Raw genomic sequence first — 22,606 nt, forward strand, 5'->3', positions numbered from 1 at the left:
GGAGACAGCTGGTTTCACCACGATGTTCCACCTGCCCGCTCCCCTGAGTAAAGGGCTGTGCTTCACCGACCAAATCCACTCTGCTCCTCTCACCGCGGCACACTCCAGCGTGACTGGCAGGGGTCTCACACATCGATTTCAGGAAGAGGAGAAGGTTGGGCGGACCCGTCACCGCACCAGCGCTGGCAGTGGAATGAGACGAGCTCCCACTAGGTTTGGGGCTGTCATTTATTTCTAAACGACGGCAGATGGTAGCTTTGGCTCTTGCACCATCCGCTCAATCTCCCAAGGTGCAGTTGTGTGATGGATGTGGCAAATGGGAGCACTGCAGAGAAGGCTGAGGCACATCTGTGCTGGACGATAACGGGGGGCAAAGTGTGTCTGGGCTTTCTTTCTTTCTTTCTTTCTTTCTCGACTTCAACTTTCACGTATTATTCATCCGCACGCAGATCTCTCAGGGACTCAGGCTTTTTTTAAAAGTTAAGGCGCATCTCACTTTCTTGCCATTGCTTTTCGCCACACTTACTGCATCAGCGGGACACCCACCGGCTTTGTCATGCCCAGGTAAACAGCTACTAAAATATTCCTTTAACAAAAAGTGAAAACTTCTCAGTGCATAAAGGATAAACATGTTCTGGATGGATTTTAGTTTCCCTTAGGGTCTGTCTTATATACGTCACAAGATATATTTGATAAAGTTCTTCCTACAGACAAAAATGAACCATTGTACGGTACAATGTACATATATTCCCATATTCAGGCCCATCGATATTATACATGAAATGAGCTAAGACAAAAATTGAGCTCATTTTCTCACGACTCCAGGAAGAAGTGGAAAAACTACACCTCAACTTTTGCTCAGAAGTTCTTTCTCTCCTTCTTTGAGGCTCCTCTGAGTCCTGCCTTTATTGATGCGGTTTACAAACCTCCATCCTCTGCCCACACACCATCTGACACAGTTGATCCAAAGACACATTAAAACTGAGCAATCACCCATCAGCAACACCCTTGCAAAGGTCACGTCAACTTCATCATCCTGATCATCGACTAACATCACTTTCCATGATTTAGGGGCTGCAGTAAAGGCACGGTGCCCCGCCCCAGCAACGTCCCTGGCCGTGATGTATCCATGGCAACGGAGATGACAGGGCTGCCTCCAACGATGCATCTTTGGGATTCTCTGCGCGTCACTGCAGGGCGACGAGTCAGGCGTAAAGAGTCGATTTAGCTGCGGCATTGGTGAGGCGCGCACATTAGCAGGAAGGAAGTAGGAGCCAGCAAATATTTAGTGGGTGATTGGCTCTACAACAACACAACACCCCCTTTGGCAGCTCATCAAGTCGTGCTATACGAATGCTATTACAAACACGGGGCCATTAGCAGCCATTCAGACTTTGTGAGGCGTGGCGTCGATTCACGCCTTTAACCCCGAGGGCTGTTTTAAGATGTGTATGATCAGTTGTATACAACGTGTCGTGTCGTGTTTTTTCAACCAAAGGAACAACAACTGGCGCTGTGGTCATCAGACCACAAACAGAGTCTTAGAATTTGTTATCCCATCATAACTAGGACCTGCTTGAAATTCAAGGCAAGAGAAAAATTCTAGTTTAGTTTATTTCTAACTGTTTATTTCTTATAACTATTTTTATGCCACATTTTAAACAAAGGACTACCATTGTCTGTCATTCTTAGGAAACATTTAGTGCTATGGTTGTGGCAAAATTACAGTTACTTCCTGGTTAACCTAGGTAATGAATTTGGTATTTTTCAGCTTTATTTGTCAAACAGCAGCCAGCTTTCACATTGAAATGGTGCAATACATTGCCCATTTTGCTTTTGTGGCTAAGTATTTCAGCTAACTGCTCGTAAATAAGCACTGAACTTGTAGGCTGTATATGTGAAACATTTTGATTTTGATTTTACAAAATTGAACTTTTTTTGTTTACTTTAGGTTATTTTACCTTTTGAATATATTTAATTTAGTTCAAAATATTTATATTTAACCCGCTCTATGGAACATGAGACTTGTTTTTTTGTTGTTTAACTTCTCTTGCTATGCCTTTGACCATCTTTTCATTACCTTTGGATAACTTTGGCTAAACCCATTGTCTGCTGGGATCGGCTCCAGCTCCTCTGGCAACCTTGAAAAGGATTAGTTAGTGGAAGGTTGACGGAATGAACGGCTAATAATCTTCACATGAACAACCCATATTTGTTTTCACCAGTTAGCAAAAGCTTATCTAATCTGTCACAATAAAAAGACAAGTATCTACAAGAAAATGCAGTGTAACATGAAAATGTATCTAGTTCATGTCACCACAGAAGCCCTGTTACATCAGCCTCCCTTTTGCAAGAAAAACTAATTTGGGTCAAAAAAATTGCACAATGTTGTGTGTGTGTGTGTGTGTGTGTGTGTACACACAACGCCTCAGAGGATCAGACCCAGATTTAAGTCAGGAACCAAGTCTTTCTTTTGGCCTTGGTGAACTGAACATCAGATTATTCCTTCAGGTTTCACTCAGACAATAATCTTAACATTTCTGCCAAATATCCAGTAATAGCAACTGTTTAGTCCGTTTGTGCCGAGCACAAACTAAAAGATTCTCTTTGCTTTGCTGTAGGCAGCTACGGGGACAAGAGCAGCATGATAATGACTTCCTCACTGTATGAAAATGTGCTTGCTGATTTTATGCCTCACACAGAGTTGAGGAACAGCGCCTGCTGAAATGTTGGAAGCCGGAGCTGTGTGGAAGAACGATTAATATTAAGCAAAAAGCCAAGCTAACCAGTGGTGGATGAATATTTTATCACCACAGGCTGCTGTAACGTCTTCTCTATTTCCTGTTTATAGTGCATTCAAAGGACTTGTCACATTTTGTTAGGACTACACGCCCCACACTGAAAAACCAACATAAAGGTGTGTGTGCGTCGTACGGATCCTGACATTCTCTGCTGCATATCAGCCGGAACGTATTTCTGTTCACTTGGAAATTTAGGTCTGAAGAGGAGAAATAATCAACCGCGGGTATTCACAGATAGCTTGGCTGTGAAAGAAGGAGATAATAAGATAATTAGCACGTCGCTAATTTGAGATCACATACCCATAATGCCTTTTTGTCAGGCAATAACAGCTGATTTAAGCAAAGAGAAAAGACTTTATTTCTGCCGGCGTACTCTACTTAATGGACATTAAAAATGTAGCTTGTTGTTTGGTTGTAGAGCCATGTTTTACAATGACCTGTTCCAAAGCACCACGTGTAATCAGGCTCCTATTGGACAGTCCCAGCTGTCAATCACACATGGTGTCCAACACCATCCAACACAAATTACAAAGTAGATCACGACTACTGACACTGCTAATACTGCTAATACAGCGACTAATACAGCAGCTAATACAGATGCTAATACTTCTACAAATGCTACTACAACGGCTAATACTGACTCACAAAACACAAATGCTACACATACTGTTACTACAGTACAACTGACACTACTGCTTCCATTATAATGACTAACACTCTCAACCCTGTACTGCTACTACTAAAATGACCTGTACTTTTCTTTTACCGTTGCTGCTACTATTTCAAATACCTCCAACGCTATTGCTAGTAGTACTATGAATGTACAGTAGTTGCCACGTAGATTGTCATAGCTGCTTATGGTACGACTCCTACTTTAAAACTGCTCCTATTTCTTCTATTACTACCATTGCCTCAATGACTACTATCACTACATTTCTTTCTAATTTGCTTCTACATCTGTTATTGTTACTGCTAACAATGCTAATCATACTTCAATTGCCATTACTAATACTACTTTTTGTACATGCTACTACTTACTGTAAAGATAGTACAACTACTACTACGACTTATTTTCTTGTACTACTACCATGGTGCTAATTCTACTATGTTTTTTACTTTCATTATACTACTGATGTTACTGCTACCGACATTGCTATTGTTACTATTACTTCTACATTTTTTACTAAGGCTGGTTTTGAATTTTAAGCAATGTTGCGTTCATGACTGTCCATTATTGTGAACAGATTGCTGAGTCTTTAATAATAGATTAATGACATGCACCTATTATGACATTACCTGGGAGGCTGTGAAACCTGTTCTGCAGCAAAGGCCAGGGTTGAAAACCTTCTGGGTCAACATGTGCCAGAAATGCCTGGGGTGCCGCGGTGTGGATAAAAGCAACCGTCAAGTTGTGTGCATTATGTTAAAATCAGTTGCCTGCCTTGGCCTGACCATCTGCATGCACCACGGTGTTCTCCTCTGCCACCCATGAGATGGCGCAGACACCCCAGGAGGGTTTTCTTTCCTTTTCTCTTTTTGTTTCTTCGACTAACAGTCCCACTGGCACCGGCACTGACTGGCATCTCATTAGGAGAGCAGAACGACACGAGCTTGTGTCTGTGTGTATGTGTATGTCTGTTTGCCGCCAGACAGCCCACGCCACAGGCTGCATGCTAATTGCAGAGGCGTAGCCAGCATGAGACGACCTTGTATGGAAACAGAGGAGAGGGGGCAGAGAAGTGGTTCTGTTTAACGTCTGGTGGGACGGGGGTTCTCTCCTCCCCCTCTTCAGAAAACTGATGTTTGTCCTGACCTTGTTCAGCGAAGTCAGCCATGTCTGACCAGTCGCTGGACAAAGATCATAAAGCAGCAGTTTTATTACAGAAATCTGAGGCAAGACAGTGTTAATGAACATAACAACCACTTTTCCCCCCCTCAAGGTAGATAAAGCACGAGTGAGTGACATCATACTGACATTAATTTGCAGCTTGGCATAACTTTGAAACGGCTTCAAAGGAGCAACATGTTCTTCAGCCTGACAACTCATTAGGTTCAAAGCTTGGCGAGAGATTTGCTAAAAAAAAAAACCCACTTCTGACATAAATTACTATCATAACAGATCATGACATCAGAGCGTACACCTCACTGCTGTTGACGTTAATCGTAGATGAGGGACAGAATCTTTTTTTTTTTTAAACAATAGGGTTTGTAAAAGATCTAGTCTCTAGTCTGATCATATTTTTATCAAATAGAAATATTGGACGCAATAAGCAGAGTTTATCAAATGGATTTTGGTTGACGACGGAATCAATAAAAAGACATAGCTATAAACATAAAAAAATGTCTATGTGAATTTGTAATTTACATTTATCTGTTTTCAACTGTCATAGATTAATACAAATTTCTTAGATGCCACCAGTTAAAAAATGTAAAAGATCTGTTGCAGATTAATTATCACCACCTACTGGGCTGGAGTGTGAACTATCAGTTTTATTATTGTGCAAAGCTCAAGGAATATGAGTAGTGTAGTGGAAAGCATATTTATGGGGTTTTTTTTTTTAAAGAAATATTTAATCAATATTATTACGTTCGAGCGGCAAACATAGGAGCTTATATTTATTTATTTACGTCTCTAGTTACTTCTGAACTGCAATCTCTCACCTATGGAAGATCATGCAAATAGCACACAAAGGCCGTCTCCTCAGAACTAAGACAAACCCATGACCTTCTCACTACGAGACAACAGCTCATCCTCCAGCAGAACGTGACATTTCCGTCCAGCATTAAAGGCAGCATTCATATATTTTTCCTGCTTTGACTGACACATGGGAAGCCTCTTTGCGTATTTTGAACTGCTCAAACCCGCCCGGCGGTATCTGTAATTTCATCATAACCTCTCCTGTCCAATAAGACGACCTTTTAGCAGCACACCTAATTTCCGTACTCGCACCTGACAAGATTTCTCAAGTGGATAGAGTGTTAAATGTAAGATTCAATTCCAATCAATGACAAATGACGTAAACACTCTGGCGGAGAGACTGGAGTCGGAGGAAGGACAGTGGGAGGAGAGTCTGCAGGAGAGACACAAATTGGCAGCAGCTCAGAGCAAAATGTCCTTGAAATGTTTAAAATTTGCTTTTAAATTCTCATGTTTAGGAGACTGAGGTAAATAAAAGAGAACGTGTTTTAAATGTGTGTAAATGGTAGGCCTGTGTCACAGTGAGTTTCAGTGAAATAGATGAATAGGTGGCTGTGGAAAAGTGGGTAAAGCTGGCTGCTTCGAAGCAGAAGGTTAGAGGTTTGATACTGGTTCAATTATAAAAATTAGTATTAGCTGCAGCTGGAGCTAAAAGCCAAAAAGCATCTGCTTAAACACTAAAATTACAAAGTTGAAATTATTTACAAAAATATTTAGTAACAGATTAAATGTGTCCAATAGAATGAAAGTGCTAATATATATTTACTACATATTTATATATACATATAGTATCTATGTGTATCTCTCTCTCTCTATATATATATATATATATATATATATATATATATATATATATATACTCTATATATATATATATATACTGTACATATATACTGGATATATATAATATTTTTCTGAAAATGACACAAAATATCCCATTTTCCAATTTTTCAGTAGTGTCGGGAAATGCAGCTTTTGAAAAATAAATTTCCTTTCCTGGTTTTGTGTCCAAAAAGGTCAAAGAGAGCCTTAAATGTCTTCTCTAGTAAATTTGTAAAGAGCCTGCAGGAGGAAACAGTGCTTTCATATCTTACCCACACTGGCAGAATTACATTTGGGTCCAGGGAATAAAGAGTATAAAGAATGGGACGTGTGTTAGAGAGAGACATGGAGGCAGGGACAGTGAGAGAATGGGCGCTCTCTTGTTTTAGGGCCATTAGTCCATTCCTGCCACTCATTGATAAAGAGGCGCTGCCACCGGCCCAACCAGCCATCTCCTTCAGCCCTCATTAAAATGTCGTCATATTAAAATATCATTTCAGGCCTGGGCTGATGAGCGTTTTATTGTCATCATGAAAATGTTCTAACGTCGAAGTCGAGAAGACAAAGAAAGAGAGGGAGTAGGGAGGGAGCAGATAAGAGTGATTTGTTGCTCTTTTGGGAGGAGGGCTTTGATTTTATTAATATATTTTGTCATTTCGTGGCCGACATAAACACACACACACACTCGGAGGAGAGAAGAAAGCCTTTCCCTTCATGGTGTCCTGACCAGAGGATCAAACTAAAGTGATGAGTTTAACCTCGAATCAGTGCAGAGCAGCACTTGAAGACAGTTTGTCCTAAAGGCATAATGACATAGAAATGAGGCGTGTACGCAAAAGCTAACATTCGGTACGTACTGTGGTGTCGACCTCATGATTTGTAACATTTAATGTCATGGATGTCATGGAACATAACAAAATTTGGGTCTTTTTTTTAAATAACCAAATTGCAAATTCATGGTTGATGTTGCATAGGACTTTTTATAATATTTTGAGGACACCTGTTGGTACAAGGCACAGTCTAAAAATCTATTCCATTTATATCACTATTCACAACGACCTAGATAATCAGGTCATGTTAGACCACATTTTTCATCCCTCATTACCTGACCTTTTAGAAAGCCAGTACACTTTGTAAACATTGACGTTCTCTGTTTAAAGAAGAGACTGAAGATGCTGGACTAACCGGTATTAACAGGTTAATAAAACAAAAATACAGCACAGCTAGATAAACACAGGTGGGAATGGTTTGGATATGAGCTCTGAAGAGAAGCTGTGTGTAGTGGTGAAATATTAAAGACAGGATGCTGAGGGTTGAAGCTGCTGGAGGAAAGAAGAAAACTTCAGTAAATATTCATGTAAGGTAGAAGTAAAGTTGTTGGAGGTTTGCTCGAGATATTGTGTGATAGAGACAGATAATCCAACCTGGCAACCCGTGGGAGGGAATAGAGTAAACAGAATGCCACACAAGAAATCGCGGTCCAATTATCAGTTAATGCTACCAACACTGCCGTCTAACATCCTCTGTTAAAGGGCATCTTTAACTAACTGCAGACGAAGCTAAATACCTAACCCTGTGGTTAACAACACCTTTGACCTTTGTGTTTGGGTACAGAGTTAATTGTCTTCCAACTTACAAAATGCTTTCTCAACATTTTCTCACAGAAAAACATTTTCTCACAGAAACTGCAAAAAAAAAAAAGAAAAAAAAAAAAAAAGAAAAAAAAAAAAAAAAGAAAAAAAAAGTCCGCCGCTCTTTAGACCAGCAGCTGAAACTCTGAGGTACAGAAAGTGAAGTCGAAAAGGTTACTGTCGAATTCCGAGTTTTTACCCTCTGGCAACAGCATCCTCTGGTTGCTGCTGCCGTGCAGTTGGAACATTTTTTTTCCCGGGCATGGGCTAAATCTGCTGCAGCAGAAGAAGGTTTTCTAATGAAGGTCCTTGAAACAACAAAAGCCACAGAGAGGATTAGGTATAAGTGGACACAGTCTCACAACTATCCATCCTTCTGGACTTATTATCTGAGGAGCACTTCTGCCTCCACTGTGTCTCCGACTTCTCCCCCACTCTCTCTCTCTCTCTCTCTCTCTCTCTCTCTCTCTCTCTCTCTCTCTCTTCACAATTTCCATTTTGCTGATTTGTTGCAGCAGCACACATCCTGTGAAGAAAAGAGAGAGAAATGATGCTGCACATCACTTATGTAAATTTAATGCTGCCATATGCTGATGTTTTCAGGCACCGATGCTGATTAAATGATTTGGTTTTATCTGATGAAGAGGTAAAAGTTTTGCACCATTTGTTATGTGGTGGCATGCTATCTGTCTCTCCGTCCCGATAATCAAATATCTATTCAAAGTGGAACAAAAATAATCACGTTAGAAGTGTGTAGCTACTGTACGCGGCCTCTCTGGGCCGCCAGATTTCTTTTCAAGATATTTTAGGAGTAAACATGGGCAGATATGCTCTCAAATCAATATATTAATGCAGGAAACCTTGAATTATGAAAATAAACTCAAAGAGTACACAGCAGGGGGATTGAAGCAAAGGAGCGCTGAAAATATTCCAAATTGCCCTTGAAATCCTTATAAAATAGAGTATTTTAAAAGTCTGTGTAAAATAAAAGTTAACTTTTTTAAAATTCAAAGTGGAAAATGTCCACTTGGGTTTCCCTGTTCACCACAGTTCCTACTTTCACCACTGGCTGTGGCCAAACATGAATTTATATTTTACTGCTTTATCTTGGACCATGGTGGGGTAGTTACTGTATTTTTCGCAATATAATTCACACTTTCTTTCATCCTTTGGCTGGGTTTGCGACTTATACTCAGGTGCGACATATATATTAAAATTTTCACGTTTGTTATTTTCACACTGACAGCCGCTAGAGGGCACTCTAGGCTTGTGTATCAGTATCTGCTACTCCTGTACCACTGAAAATGTACATGTTCGTTATTTTCACACTGTCAGCCACTAGGGGGCACTCTGGGCTTGTGTGTTGATGGAGTAACTAAAATTAAGCACAGAATAGCTACATTAGCTCGGAAAGCTACTACTTGCAATGTCAGACATTATAAAAGTTGTGATACTCGAAAAACATTAACGTTAGCCAAATTAAAGCTAAGGCAGTCAAACCAAATTGCTGAAAGTTTGACTTTGAGAGTTTGACTGCAACTCTATTTCAACTTCAGATTAAATTGCCCAGATAATTGTTAAAATATCCCAAGCATATATTTTACTAAAGCAAATGTGTGTTAAAAAAAAAAAAAATTGCAGCCAGTTCTGCAAACAATCATGGCCTCATGTAAGAACCCGAGTCCCTGTAGAATACACAGCCACAAAACTACTCCACTGTCCTTCAGGGATGTAATATCTGGAGCCTACGCTTTTAATTTCAGATAGCAAGTAAGCATATCCTGTTACAAGCCATTACAGGGGTTTAATGCCAGCCGACTGTGTTTGTTATGCTCTCATTTTCTACCCTCACTGCTCAGGAATTAGTCGTGTTTGAGATGAGATGAAAAGATTTCTGCTATTTGGGTTACGCTTCTTGTCTTGCAAAATTTATTCATGTAATTAGAAACCGTGCAGTTGAAAATAACTTGAGTGCTCATTTCTCCCGCGTTAAGCCTGATGCGGAGGTGAAAGACAAAAAAGTTGGAGACACAGAGTGGATCTAACTAATTGCCTCTCCCCGTGGGGTTTGTGGTGTGATGCGTTTTATTTTTTTTAAGGATGTAAACGCCACCATGGCTGCTGGGCAGAAACATTACTTTCTTGTTTTGTCTCCAGGCTCATGTTTTTTTGCTTGGTTCGTGAAAGAGACAGAACAAAACCAAAAACTGAACAAAACAACAACAGGTCATTATTCATCCCACAGCTTACTGATTCCTGGAAGGAAATACAAAGTGAGTTAAAATGTGCCAGTCAACGAGAAAAAAAAGTTGTTGAATCGATTGTAGTTTTTTTTATTTATATATCAAGGTCAAGTACAGACAGAACGGAAGAAAAACTCGAGGGTTAGTTTTAATTTGCGAAACTGTTTTTGTTGAAGTTCTATTTACTCAAACGTCAACTTCAAAAGGTTGACTTGTTTAGAACACACTTGTTCAGGTGTAAAAAATAGAGCAAATGATTCCAACACGGCTTTTCTGTAAATATTAACTCTATTTATAAAGAAATGTTAGCATGTGCTTTACGTCGTGTGTGACGTCTCTGTTGTTGTTGTTGTCAGTTTTCATGTAAAATAATATTTAACTTCAAGATGCTGAACCTGATTTTTAAGTGGAATGGAAAATGCATTTGTTTTATTTTGAAAGCCAAAGTCTTTTTTTCTGTCACTTCTTCAAAGACTTTTATTTTGACAAACACCTTGGAGTAGTTGGAAACAAATCTCATAAACTTTCAACAGAAAACATCTGTTTAAATAATAATCAATAAAATTCAAATACTGAATGGTTGCAAATTAACCACGGCCTGCTCCGGGTCCAGGACCCTGTGATTGGGAACCTATGCTTTATTGACTGCGTTTTTGACACTTTAATTCCACATTGGTCATATTACTAGTGTCTTGACAGTTTAGTCAATAATCATCCAAACACATTTTTCGTTTTTTTTACCTTTCACTCAGATCTGCTGCGAAGGTCTTCTTGAAATTCTTTATTGTCATTTCCGACCCAGTTCCTGACACTTCCTGGTCTATATATTCTGCTCCAGTCTCACCTCAGGTGCTTTGCTTCTGCCACGAAATCCTAAACTTCCAGGTTCTTATATGATGGCCCTCTCTGAGACATAAACCTCAGTTTCAACTTGAGTCCGCAGATTTAGGGCATTACTTCTGTAACACACATCATTGGTTTGTGCAATGGCTCAGGAAATGGGCCAGCTCCTTAGAGAGCTAATATTTTGACACTGGTATTTTGGGACTTTTGTGATATGATTTTATATGAGGAGTAAAATGATGTACTTCATGAATAAAGTTAGTCAGTTTAGGAATTACGTAGGAGAAAAGTCAGGTCTATCTGTGACATAGGTCCATACGTCCTTCGTCATACATTTCTGCGACTCCACGCCGGTCTGACAGATGAGAAGCTACTTGTGAAATCCCCATATTTCCCCACTCTCTTTCTTACTACTTTTATTCACAATAAATAAGCCTCAAAGTACAAGAACCGGTGGAGAACAGCTTTTTTCTTTTATTATTATTCAATTGAAAATGACTCGCATCTCTCCAAAACCTTGTTTTTTAGCTGCGGTATCTGCTGATAAATACTGCATCCAAGGGTGTGATGCACATTCGTGACATCCTCATTTCATATTCTCACCAGTTGGGCTTGCCTCAGATTTGAGGTGCAATATAGACCTGCCAAATCAGCGGTCGGCCCATTACTCATCCCCCTCTGCGCTGTCTCCTGGCTTGTGCTCCGGTGCTAATGCAGATTACAGGGATATATGAGGGCTATTTTGTTCGCTGCGGGGTGGAAACGATCACAGGCAACCCCATCCCTCTCTGACGCGCGGCGCTACATCTGTTCCCCCCCGTGTAAGCCTATCAGGAGATCCATCAGAGCCGGGCCCTTATCAGATCTGCGGCTGCTACATCGATTGCACATCAATTATAGATGCTATGTGTAAAAAAAAAATGGGTCGCTCCATCAACACGCTCTGGATCCTCAGAGACATTGTTTGGTTAAGTGATTAGTGGGGGTGACTTTAGATAGCCTTTGTGCGCGTGTAACAAGTATTACACAGAGGTTTTATGATAGATGAGTGTAGACACAAGGGCTTCCAGTGGAGGAGAATCATTTCTGTCTAATAATCCCTTCCCCGCCGGTCATAATACGTCTCTAACTTTGAAAGAAATAAGTTAAGAATGGGAAATTAATCACATATATCAGAGCCTCGGTGGCCTGCATTTGCGGGGGTTTGTGCACTTGTTAATCTTCATAATCGATATATCTATTTCCCCCCCTCTCTGCTCGGAGACAATTCCGGGTGATGAACGAGCCGGGCTGCATTATTCATAGCCCAAAATCACTCACAAATTAAATACATCCAACTCTGCTCCATGACAGCCAACACAGACATATTAGTGGAATTTCTATCTATTCTGTGACCAGGACACGTCCAAAAGCACATGTTTAATCTTTATGCAAGTTTCTTCTCAGGGTAAATAGACCATTCATCATATTACTGGGCTTTTACAGTGCCACTCTTTGAGTGATCTGTCTCTCAAACAGCCTCCCACCCTGGCAGCCCCATCAATCATTTTTTCTGTGAAGATGTCACCGCTCATTGTGTGGAGTGTTATCCCAAACAATTCGGGGCCTTTCAGATCAGAGATTAAGAGTTTCTTCCCCTCGCTGAGGACAGTTGGTCCTTAATGTGCATCCTTCACAGGCGGAATATGGAAATGCCACAGTTTTTATGGGTTTAATGTTCTGCTGTCAGCAGCACTTTTCAGCGCGGTGGGTGTAGAAGCAGGTGCATGAACGTCTGGGTGGGATCCCCGTCAAGTCTTTCTTCCAAAGTCATCAAGAAGTAGCTGTCGCTCAACAAGGGACGTAATTGGTTTGCGCTTAATGACTGTGCGAAGCTGCAGGTTCTGGGTGTGTGCGGAAAGCCATTATAGTGTTGTGAATCATTTCACAGTGTACAGATGACAGCAGGCAAAGAGAGGATAGAGGGCCTGGGGCCAAACACCCTTCAAATATGTCAAACTGCCCTTGAAATAACATGATGACTGAGGTAAATTCCCGCCGACCACTTAAGTTTGGCAATTTCTGAATTAAAAATGAGCAGCTTGGTATCTGTAGCTCACTGAACTCTCTTGGCTTTCGCATACAACAAAGGTCTGATAGCCGTGGACAAGCTCAGCCTCGGTAGTGGGTGCTAACTTCTCATTTGTTGTTTTTTTTGGCTAACTTCTCACATATTTGGGTTTTTTTTTTGTGGCTAACTTCATAGTTGTTTGGTACCTGATCCATTTCCTATTAGCAAAAAATAAATTAAAAATAAATGCGTAGGACAATACAGTCCAATCAGCATCACTGCAATTAATGTCTGCCGACGCCTGACATTTAGATCATGTCAACTTGAGATGAGATGCAGTCACTTTTCTGGTCCCGAGGTTGACACTGAGTGTTAGTTGGTTATGAATTTTAATGTGTTGCACAGATCTGCTCTGGCCCTGCTTATAGCATGAAACAATCTCTTTAATATGTCAAAACATTCATCAACTAATTATTCTGATATATCCATAAGTCGTCATGGGTCAAATGGCAAATACTGGAATTAAAGTTCTCCAGTCAATTAGTTCTTCAGTGAAGTTTAAACAATCTTTTTAAAAACTTGCTCCAACTCAAGAAAACTTTTTTTACCTATGAGTGTGAATGGTCTCTATGTGTCGCCCTGTGACGGGCCAATAACAGCTGGGTTTGGTTCCTGCTCCCCTAAGTCCCAGTAAAGGCCAAAGCTGCAGAAAACAAATAAATAAAATGTGTTATTAACAATTCCTCTCACGCGCAGTGACCCTTGATTCAGGAGCAAAACCGACTCATTAACTACAGGAAAACATCCAGAGCTGTGTAACAAGGACGCTGCTCCTCTGCTCCTCACATATCTCACTTCCTCCCTCTCTCTTGTCTCTCCTGTGTTTGTCGCAGGATCTATCAGGAGTCGATGAAGAGGAGGAGGAGACCTGTCACAGCCGGAGCCTGAAACAGTCAGCGTCCACTCCGCTTCACCTGTCACACGGATTTGTTGTAGATAACACGGGGCGCGGATCAAAGGCATGAACTCACCTCAACATCACACATTGGTGCCTTTAAACTGAATAACTTCCTTTTTAAACTAATCCCTTGCCGTTCTGACTGACTGAGGCGAAAGCAGTAGTAAAAAGTAGTAGTAAAATGGAAAAACAGAATAATAAAAGTAATTTATTTTGGCTGCTTTCATTAAAAAAAACAGTGCCTTACGTTCATAAAAGTTTTTTTAAATCGTATTTATTATTTAATTCTTTAACTATCTATGCAAAACCTTAACAGGCAAACAGAGGAGTAATTACAGCTGCGAAATAAAAGTAGTTATTGCCAAAAAAAAAAAAAAAAAGTCCAAATTTGTCCTTTAAAAGTAGCGGCAGTGACATGTACATCCAGCGCAGCAGAGTCTCGGAGCGACACTTAAATCACACACTAAATAACTGCTACTTCAAACTACTTTGGTTTTTATTTCCCTGCTAAAAAGTAGCAACAAATCCTACAGATTGGGAGAATCCACTCAGTTACACCGAATACTTTATTAGTATTTGTAGGTTGGCATCTGAGCTGCACCGAAGTGCCCGTTTGAGTGATGTGGAGTGTGTGTGCACTGTACATAACGACCTGTTTTATCACTGCTGGACCTGAGAGTATGGAAACTCAGCCTTTTTTCAGTCTAATTAGCAGAATTAAATGTAATCTGTTACCGGGCCAGGGGCTCGCGCCTCCTCTCACGAGGCCTGACAGGATTTGCGAGGAGCTGCAGGTCCGTTTTTCAGCGTGTCAGTTCCCACCACTGCCTCCCTTTTTCCTCCTCCTCACCCTTCCCCCACCCTCCCTGCCACCTTCAGTGCGCCGCAGTTGCATTATTAAAGTTGTATAGGATCATTAGCATACAAAGCAGGAAACCTAGCGTGGTGGAGTCATACATATTTATCTGGAGGTGCCGTGGATACACCCATACTGTAACCTCCTTCACGTACATGCCTCGGCGCCTCTCCTCCCGTGGGAGCGCAGCACTTCACGGGGACTATGAAGTGGAAATTAGCAGGAGCACGTCCGGCTATAAGTGATAGGTATTTATTTGCATGACATCAGAGGAAACACGCGCTCTGATCTGCTTTAAGACCGGGGTGACGCAACGAGGTGTGAGACGAGAAAAAGAAAAAAAAGGAAATGAGCGGATCTGGAAACAGAGCAGATGGAGTTTGGTGAAGTTCATCAGAGCAGCTCTGTTTCAAGCATATCAAATATAGTTCACACACCGACGACTTCCTCGCTGTTATTGCCAGTCATACATATTCATCTGCTGCACAGAGGCTCATCATCAAACAGAGAGTTAGTCAAACAGAGAGCAGGCTTCTGTTAGCACTGGTGTCACCTGTGGGGTAACTTCTGCGCCTTCCATGATTGTGAAATCAAGCTCCTTTTTTCTCTCTTGTTCCCTCCATACATCACTGTCCTCCCTGCTTTTCCTCCTGACTAACTCAACTCGTTAGTCTGGCGACGTGGGCTCCTCTGTTGACTTTTCTCCCTCCTCTCCACCTCCTCTTTCTCCTTCCTCCTGTGAGATTGCTGTTGTGTCTTATGGCTTTTTATTCCTACGTGATGGTAGATGGGTTCATGTAGGAGTAGAAGCCACTAAACACACGGTGAGTGCTCGGCATAGGCAGAGACCTCCCTGCGGGCGTGTACGTCGACGTCTCGGCCTGGTAATTAAGAAGGCGCTAAGAGGGAACCTGTGGTTCTGCAGCAAGGTCACTGACTCTGCTGTATTCTGAAAAGGGTTGCAGAAAAAACAGCGCTTCATTCAACAAAATGCACACAAACAGCCAGACTGAGTCTTTGGTTGTGAACAGACCTACTTTTCACCACCTGCATGCAGGTTGCACGTGCCCTGGATTTCAAGCTCATTCTTATGTTCCTCTGCCTCGAGGTCAGCGAACAAAACTGGAGCTGGAAAGTTCTCAAAATAAAGTTGAGGGAGAAAAGATGCCAGATTGAGAAGAGGTAGGTCAAAGTGTTCACTGAAGAAAAAAAACTGTACAGAATAAGGAGACTTCTTTTGTAAATTATTGATATTATAATACTTCTCAACCAATGCAACCCAGATATTTTGTAAAATGACAAATGTATGTGTTGTGTATTTTTCAGTTTCTTGTTTTTTTGGAAAATAATCAAAATCTTATCAAGGACCACATTCTTGGGTACTAGACAATGTTCCCCATAAAGAACAAAGTAATTCGAAAGACTTGTAAGACTGAGTAATGTCTGATGTTCTACTGTAGTATCATCCATCTACAAGTACAGACTTCAAAGTATCATAACAGGTGTTCGTCTCCTGGAGTAATAAAGTGAGTCATACCCAGTGGTGTTCGGTTGGGAAACAGTCCTGCTGCATTATGTTTGTAACAATATCTTGAGCATCAAAATAACCTTCTGTGTAATTTTTAACTCCTAGGACTCAGCGTGACTAAGTGGATCTTTTGATTGTTTATCTAATGACTGTTTGGACATAAAGATTACATACTGGTACATTTACAATTGGAAAAGACGAGGGGGGGCACACAGTGGAATAGTTGTTTTTGCTGTTTTCTTATTCTGAAAGTCACTACTTCGATTCTTGGTGTTAATTGATGGACTTTCTCCAACAATCCAAAAACAGGATATTCACTCTAAATTGGCCACTGGTGTGAATACAAACGTAAATGACAGTGTGAATAGTTGTTTTTCCCAGCCCTGACCTGATAACTGCTGTGATGTACTCCCACTTTCCTCCACGACCCTGAAAAAAGGGATTGAATGTCAGGACATAAATTATTAATTCATTATTGAACACAAGGGGGGAGAAAAAACCTGATAAATGTTGTTTAGATTTGTGTGACATCTGTGGAGATGCACGTGTAACAGCCCCAGTGGCGTGTGACAGATTCCATCCCACTTCACCCAATGTCTGTTGAGATACTCTCGTCTGGACTGAACTCAACTCCCCAAAGCTGACTGTGCTGCCAGCCTGTTAAAAAATTTAAAATGTCTCCGTCTGAGATGCATGCTTCTCCCTCGACAGTGTTGAATCGCACTTTCCTCTTTGCTCAGCATTTCAGATTTTGTGAAAAATTCACACATACGCCAGGGTTTTGAACATTTATTTTACATATGCTCTTTGTAGGACTTCCCTCCTCCTTTAAATCTCTCAGCATCAGCCGGAGAGAGCGGTAACTCGGCTCAGTGCGAGCCATTTAAATTCACGTCCACCCACAAATGAGATTCAAGACATTTTAGCCGCCTGAAAATGGCTAATAATGGTATTTATCAGCGCGGGCTCTCTGCCAGGGCTGAACTTACTGTCAGCCAATTAGGCAGGAAATTCAAATTAGCCAGTTACTGTTTGGGTCCGAATGGGTGCTGTGGGGTTTGGCTCTAAATGTCAACCTTGTGTTTGTATTTGCCCTGAAATAATCCGCTCTTTCTCCTCTCTGTCTTTTTCCTCCTGAGCAGAATTTAAATAAAGCTTAAATGGTTCGTCGTCAGGCAGGGAACTCGAGGGAACGGTAATCTCTGGATATGAGGGGAATTTGACACACACTTGCCATTGTGTGACATTACCTTTGTCGCAATACGAGGTGGATAATTATTCCAGATGAAACTGCAGTGGATAATGTCTGCCGAGGTTTTAATGATTTATTCAGCACCGTAAGCTGTTATGATCTCACATTCAGTGGGTGGGATGGAAAGTTTCCTTTGCTTGCATTATCAGGGTTTAATTTATTTTTCAGGTTCCCACTCCTACATAGGCGATTTTATGACTTCTATAAGGAGACAAGACGATGTCTGAGAGAATAGCAAAGCAGAGGAGACACATTAGAATAAGGCAGAGAGACACACACACACACACAGAGAGAGAGAGAGAGAGAGCGTTCGTTCCCAGACCAGCAGGGGTTCATGGGAATCTAAAGGTGCAAATCAAACGTTAGGAATCTACGGGAACCAGCGTGCATTATTTAAAATGGTGCTGGCACATGAAGGGCAGGCAGTTTGAATAGATTGCTGCCGTTCTCTGTTTTTGCCGCAGGCTGTGTACGCCTTTCCCTGTTATGATCTGACTGTGCAGTAAACCTCACATTCCCAAAATGTCAAAGTGTTGAGTGAAAGGAGACGAAACAGCCCCATTTTTTATTGTGAAAGCTGTGTTGTTGTTGTTTTTTTTTGGCTTCCATCAGTACTGCAGTTGTGTTTGAACTACACAAGGTCACAACATTCCTCAATTCTTCTGAAATGAAAAAGCCTTCCCACTTGACTAATGGGATTTTCTCTTGACAGCTGCGTTAATGCGGCGTGTTTGTGTACAGTAGGTTTGCGGTGTGGATATTGTGTTACTGTATTCAACCTCCCCTCAGGACACACTTTGATTTTTTTTTTTCTCTCCTTGTAATAAATAATGCCCTTTGGTGTTGCCTGCTTCTTCTGTGGTAACATTAGTGCTGCTCAATAAATTGTGAATCACGCCTGTTCCACCTGCTGCATTTCCCTGGTTTCATTTACTCGTCAAACTGTTGTTGTTATTCAAAAGGCCACACCTCAAATGCACACACACACACACACACACACACACACATCTCCAGTTGCCAGCCATGTTCTGTTTTTTTTTTTCTTCGTGCAAATCAACCTGTTTAACTTGAGCCTCAGTGGATTTCCCACAAATTCAAGGTAAAATCCACACGTGTGGCGACGTCTGTGAACGCTGTGTCTCACACGCACATTGTTTGAGCTGGAATAAAGCTGTGAAATGACATAAAATATTACATTTCTTTGAACCTGTAGTGCAGCATCAGTGGATGTTAGTTTTATTTGTCAGAGCTGTTATTGCTCGCAGTGTTTGGTTCGTGTTTAAATCTGCCATAAACCACTGAATTACAGTATAAACCAGACAGATACGCTGCTGAGTCCACAAGAACAAAGATCTCATCCTCCCTGCACCGAGTTCCCATACAGCAGGCGGCTGAAGGATTATTTAGGGGGTAACACTGATGCAGAGGATGTGTTGCAGAGGCACAGCGTGAGACTTTCACTTTCTTTGCTCGGAGATTTTGGGCAGTAAAGCTCGCCTACACACGCCAGCTGGCTGTTGTCTGGGGGAATCGCCTCATCCATCTTCTTTTTTTTTTTCCTTTTTTTCCTGTCCTGATGAAATCAGAGGAAATTCACGAGCAGCCCACAGGCAGACCACACGTCTTTTTTTTTTCCTCCTTCCGCTCTTACTTCTCTACTCAATAATTCTCAGTGATAGACCTCTCCTTTGAGCATCGCCAGCACTCTTCAGTCCAATTAGTGAAAAGCAAAGAGGCCCCTTGTTTGTCGGCATGCAAGCAGTAATTGGATAATCCCTGAAATTTGAGCGAGTGCACAAAAGGGAGTCGGTAATTAAACCGGAAAGTCTGTCAAATATTGACACAGATGAGTCCTGCAAGTATAGATACAGAGGATAAATCAACAATATTGCACAGGCTTGTTTTTTAATCTTATGTACGTAGGTGTAGAGCACAATATGACATATTTGCCAAGAGGCTTAGCCTTGAGTGTGGGAGATTATTAAAAGGTAAATCCAAGCTAATATTAACGGCGATATTGGCTCCATAAAGCCCTTTGTTTAGAAACCGTCTAATCCACGTTTACTGTGCTGCCTCATATTTACGTTCATCCCCCTGCAGCGCCTCAGTGGATTTAGACCATGAAGTGAGAGAGGGCGGATCACTGCAGTTCTCAGGCAAACACACATACACACACACAGTGCGAACGTGTGGTGTTTTATTAAAAAATGTGTTGCTGGAACTGTCAGTATCTGCGCATGAGCAAATTGATTCTGAATATTAGAAAATATGATATTACAGTATGACAACACATGACACCCAGCGCCTCGTCATCGAGTTACAAGAGACAGAAATCTGTCAAACCCCTTAAGGACGTGACACGGCCACATGTGGAGTGGAGTCGTGTTGCTATGTAAGGTTTATAGTCTTTGTCTTCCTAGCTGAAGATAAAGACATTTAAGATGCCTTCCACGAGTCTACCTGACAGTTTCTTTCTTCTTTTTTTTTCTTCTTCTTAGACCCACGGACATCCCGTTGAGACAGCAGTTTGCTGAGTTCCACACATTTCTCCTCAACATCTCACTAAAACCCCATCAGAACAAGACGTTTCCCTTCACAGTCCACTTAATGAGAGTGTAGCGTCAGCATTCTGGTGGCAATCACAGTGCTTAGGACTCTTTAATGATATGTTAATGGCTTGGCTGCATTACCCCTCAGCTGCCCAAACAACATTAAATACCCCGCGGCTGATTAATCGGCATCCTCGAAAATACCCAATTAGATGGAAAATGTTTGAATTCCGCTCTGCCAACAAACAGCACAGGCTTAAAGAAACGCCGCGAGATATTGTCCAGAAACAGAGTAAATAGAGATGATGGCTGGAGTTGATCTTTTTATCCCTTAAATGAAAAATAGATGGTTTAGGTTTAGGTTTACTAATTGCTCTTGCAGAGAAATGTGAGGGTTTTACTTGAAAAGGAGGCTGGTAACATGACTAACATTTTTTTAGTTAAAGATTTTCTTTAAATTTGAATAACTAAGAAATGTTGCCAAAGGTTGAATGTTGCTCACAAAGTTAAACAAAATGTACGAGACAGGAAAAGGAAGAAAAGGGAAGAATCAACAAGGTCAACTAATGCACCGACCGAGACTGGGGTAGAAATATATTTTTAATTTAACTGAAAGAAACAAGGTCATTGAGCTTTAATGTGTTCTGAAGGTAATTGAAAGGGCAGGAAGCAGCATGGGAGAAAGCTACTTTATCAAATTATGAGAAAACCTCAGAAACACAAAGGCAACCTTCAGGAGAAATGGGAGCTGAAGCAGTGATGGTTTAATAACATTTAATAAAAAGTAGAAATAAACTACACAGATATGACGGGAGATTAAATGGACCAATGTTTGTTCATGCTTATGCTACTGTAGGTCAAGAAATCCAGGTTCCAGCATATAGCGAGATGTGTCTACCTATGGCTGATGGATGGATGGAGTTAGAGTTTGGATATAGTACTGCAGAGAAGTTAGCAAAACTTTGCTCGAGGGCACTGTGTCAAAACTCACAGCTGCCACTGAACACCGAGGTCCTAAGGGTCAAACTTGAGACCTTTGCGGTTGCATAACACTCTGTCCGAGCAGCAGGCCTCCGCCCACTCACAACTGTTGTCTGCCTCAAAGTCAGAGGTTCAGAAGGAGCAGCATAAAAATAACTATGTACAACAGCTCACAATAAAAGTGTGTACAACATGTTCCCATAATAATGTTGAAGTAAGGAGCAGAACGCTTTGTGCTCCGCAGCTCTGCAAACACGCCACCCACGGCAAAACGGCCCATCTTAATTCAGATCTAAATATTGTGTTTATCACCCACGGCAAAACGGCCCATCTTAATCGATTCAGGTCTAAATATTTTGTTTACTATTTCATGTCTTTTCAAATGTATTTAATACAAATACCCACACTGCAAACAAGGAATTACAAGAAACCTTTTTAAAAAGTTTTGAATATCATTTTGTTTTAAGCAAGTATACAGTACAAAACAATAAATAAATAAACCACACTGCAAACAAGGAATTACAAGAACCCTTTTTAAAAAGTTTTGAATCGAGAATATCATTTTGTTTTAAGCAAGTATGCAGTACAAAACAATAAATAAATAACTAAAAGAAACGTTTTCTTAAGGAGATATTTCAGGTAATTTAAGCTTCAATCAACATATATCTGAATACAGGCGTTTCAACATTATTCTATAAAACCAAGTGGAACAAGACAGATAGATAGATAACTTTATTCATCCACAGAGGGAAATTAAGTTGTCATAGCAGTCCGGTATACTTAAATACAATAAAATACAACAGTATAAAACACTAATGTAGACTGAAAATAGAAATTAAGTACCATATAACAGGATACTTCAAAGAACCACAAGATGTAGGTAAGGTAGGGTGCAGCAGCCAGATTGTGGTAATAATACAGATATTAAGAGTTTTATGTTACTGTTAATAATTATAGTGTGTATATACAATATATAGTAACAGTAACAATAAAATGTAATAATTATAATATTAATTTAAAAATAAACGAAAATGTTTTTAAGACTAAGACACTTTTTTAAAGAATTGTTATCAAGAAAAGAGTCCTGTACCATTAATATGACAGTCCCCGTTTTTGGTACTAACCTGTCCCGGGTTAAAACTGTCGCCGAAAATTTTGACACCGAATGAGGGGGAGATGCGCGCAGATTAGACAACATTTATTATGATTGCCAGTAAACGCAACGCCAGAGAAGACGTTGTATGACGTACGGAAGCTTGACCAGACACAGTCAACAACAACGACTTAAAGGCGGGAAAATGAGAGCGCTGTTGGGCACCAGCTATTGTGATAAACGGTATGTTGTGTACGAATTTATTTTGCGTGAACTAGCAGTAGGCGTGGCTGTGTGTTTG

General features: G+C 40.9%; 1 long non-coding RNA gene across 1 annotated transcript in view; it reads left to right on the top strand.

The window, feature by feature from the left end:
* LOC107988820 (uncharacterized) overlaps positions 1-18,588 on the top strand; it is a 57,712-nt gene extending 39,124 nt beyond the window's left edge. Inside the window, exon 4 of the long non-coding RNA XR_001760320.2 lies at positions 13,982-18,588. This is a non-coding gene — a long non-coding RNA (uncharacterized LOC107988820). The remainder of the gene's footprint in view (positions 1-13,981) is intronic.
* Positions 18,589-22,606: the final 4,018 nt, after the last annotated feature.

The sequence above is a fragment of the Cynoglossus semilaevis genome, chromosome 8 (genome assembly GCF_000523025.1).
Source record: "Cynoglossus semilaevis isolate Cse_v1.0 chromosome 8, Cse_v1.0, whole genome shotgun sequence".
Classification (NCBI taxonomy): domain Eukaryota; kingdom Metazoa; phylum Chordata; class Actinopteri; order Pleuronectiformes; family Cynoglossidae; genus Cynoglossus; species Cynoglossus semilaevis.